The following is a 3,311-nucleotide window of genomic DNA, read 5'->3' on the forward strand; positions in this document are numbered from 1 at the left end:
CATTGAAAGAAGAATAGCACCTACCTTATTGTAATGGAGAGAATGAAGATTGGGCACAAAGAGCACTTAGTAAATGTTAACTGCTGTGTAACATGTTTCATAACTCATTTTCTTCCCTGTAAAGCTAGGAGAAAAAAGAACTAACATAAATGTTTAAGTGAAAAAACAAAACAAAACAAAAACCTCTTTTCGTGCATCTCTGCAAAATTTCCAGAGAATGAGATGTCCCCCTGGGGGAAAAGCATTTCTTAGTGAATCTACCCAAGACAATGCCCAAGCAAGAAGAGAACTAAACTCTTCCCTTTGACCTTTGGCTAATGCACAGAGTCACACATTATCCTTCATGGTATTTTTTTAACCAAGACACCGAAAATAACAATGACAGTCTAAGGACATAAACTAAACAGACCAATCATTTTTATCATTAATATTGCTATTCTTTTTATTAAAAAGGCAGTTGTGCTTATTGTTTAATTTTTGGACAACACAGAAATTCACAAAGAAGAGAGTAGAATTCCACTCCCCTCCCTCCCCTTCTTGAGCTGTCCATGATCGGTATTTTGGTCATTGTAGTTAAGTCAAATTGGCATCTATTTTGTAAGCTATTTTCCCCAGTCTTTGTAAGCTGTTGATATTTTCCTATGTCACTAAATGATTTAAACACATAAAAACATGTGAAATGAAGAAACTCAGTCCAGAGCCTCTGAGAGCAAAGTGGGTTCTGTTGTTGGCAAAGCAGTCTTCAGTTGGTAATAGAGAGCAACAGAAAAATGCACTTGTGCTTGCTCTACCCAGAGATGCTCAGAGAAACACGTGTGTTCTCATGACTACAGGAGAAAGGAAAAGAAGGTGCTCATGTTTTCCATCGTTGTGTCCAATCTTATAGCTAATGGAGAGGTTTTAGGGAGAGAAATGAGATGTGAGTCGTATTCAGCTGATAGTCATACACTAAAGGCCCATCACACACACACACACACACACACACACACACACACACACACACACACACACACAATTCTATATACCAAAATCTTAGTGCTATTCTCCAGATGATAGAATAATGGGCAATTTTTATTTTCTTTTTGATCAACCATCTTTTTAAAAATTTTCTCCAATGAGCAATCAAAGGACACATAAGAATGATTGTGGGTTTCTTTTAAAAAAATGAGGATATAGTTGAGTCAACTTCTGGAATAATGTAATAATAAGGCTTCTATGGGATATGGGCACCACCCTCTTTTCCATACAGTTAGAGGTAGCAGTGGGTAATGCTGGTCCCGATTTCAGTTGCGGTGGCATTTCAGGCCCTGATGAAAGATACCATGACCTCCGCGGGGTGCCTTGATCACTCTGGGGTGCCTGTCCTGTCACTACATATTAAGCTAACTCCTAATTTGAGGAAGACAGAATGTCGAGTATACACTAACTGCTTCTGTAATATGCCATGCCATCCAGAAGTCCCCTAGCCCATGTCTCCCACTTTTGTGGACAGTACATACAAATGTATATGTACACATATATAATTTATTGGATGGATGGCTTATCAAGTGTATTGGTTTTCATAGCTCCACTATTGTCAGCATATTTCAGATTGGATTTGCTGCTGACATGGTTGAATGAAAATATACTGACATATTTTGATATTGCACTTGACATTTTAGTATTATTATTAGTCGTTTCATTCCATGTAGTATCATTGTCCGAATGGGATCATGCTAAAAAAAAATTCAAGTGCTACTCAATTATGGAGAGGTGCCTGGCTTTTAGGTGCTGTCCTTTACACAGTCCGTGGAGCTGGGAGGGAAGCTGTGTCAAACCATGGGGCAAATTGCAGGTGACACTTGTTGCACAGAAAATTCCTGCAGATCTCATTTGGAAATTCAGGGAGAGATATTCTTTTGAAAAGAATGGCTCCTTTCAACTTCATCCTAATCAAGAGAGTGTATTCATCTTTAAAGCAGGTTTTCTGTCCAACAGCGATGACCACCATATCCATCAATCCTTAAGTCCCTGAAAGGTTACGTTTGACCCAGATTTCCTATCAGCCCTCATAGAAGTACCCAGGCAAATACATAAGCTCCAAGTTCACATACATGTATGTGTGTGTGTTTGTATTTTCTAAACAGGGGGTTGTAGGAATAAGTTAATATATTTACTCTTCTGTGCTGCAAAGGATCAACATTCACTTGCATATCAGTAGAATCATTCCTATTTAAAGTTTAATTTTTAACCAAATGTCTCATAAAGAACAGGAGGCTCTGGGAAGAGTCCACCCGAATGAGAGGTAGAACTTGAGTTATTTTCTTGTTTCTGGGAGCTGGCTGCCAGGTATGAAGAACTGAGTAGTGATATTCTAAGGTCATGATGTAGAATGTCCTTGCTCAGCAAAGGGGAATTCTGTCATCTGTTACTTAGCATTGGGTTGTAATGAACACCTTTGTCTTGTTGAGTTGACTTAGTAGCTAATCACCTTCTCCTAAGCCCTAAGCAAGTTTAAAATAGAGAGGTCTGGAAGCATCAGTGTTTATTCATCAGCACAGTGGGCTCCTCCAGTGAGCATGCCTTAAATGTGAGGGGATTCCTTTGGAATGTGTAGACCTCCAAGGCCCTAATTCCTTGGACTTGTGAAGGAGAAATGTTTATCTCCTGCTGGGTTGCTGTCAAACAGAATGCGTATATTTCTGTCAATAAAACACTGCTCTGACAATTTGTCCCTGGAGATAAATGGCCTTTTCCATAGAGGCTTTAAATAGGGACCATAATGGGAGTGAATGGAACTGAGTAGAATAATTAGATAGTTTCCATAAATCCTATGGTGAAGTCTTCCACCAGGGCGATTTCCAGGGCTGTATGTTAGCACACGGACTTTCTGTGGTGTGGACACAGCTGTGTGCTGCGCAGGGTTGATAGGTAGGTAAATTGCAGATGACTGGGACATAGAGAGAATTTAACTCTCTGTTTTCCCTGTAGAATTTGTCTCTGCATCAAAGGAACACCCATATTAATTTGTTTTTATTGTTACTAGTAAAAATGTGGTACTTGCCTGTTTAACAGGAACTGTCTTCACCCACTTGATTGGAATTTAGTTTTTAAATGTAAGTATGTTGGATGCATCTTCTTTAAGACAGGTGGAAATAAAAACCACCTCATTATTATGGAAAAAAATGTTTTTGGTCAATTTGAAAGATGTCTTCTAGAGATATGTTGGATATGTTGGCTGCAATAGAAGAGGAGTTAAAGATATCTCATTGCTCCCATTGGGCATTTTCCAATCTCCTTATCTATACGTATAAAAAGAGGCAATATGCAAA

The sequence above is a fragment of the Eptesicus fuscus genome, chromosome 21, assembly GCF_027574615.1.
Source record: "Eptesicus fuscus isolate TK198812 chromosome 21, DD_ASM_mEF_20220401, whole genome shotgun sequence".
In the NCBI taxonomy this organism is placed as follows: domain Eukaryota; kingdom Metazoa; phylum Chordata; class Mammalia; order Chiroptera; family Vespertilionidae; genus Eptesicus; species Eptesicus fuscus.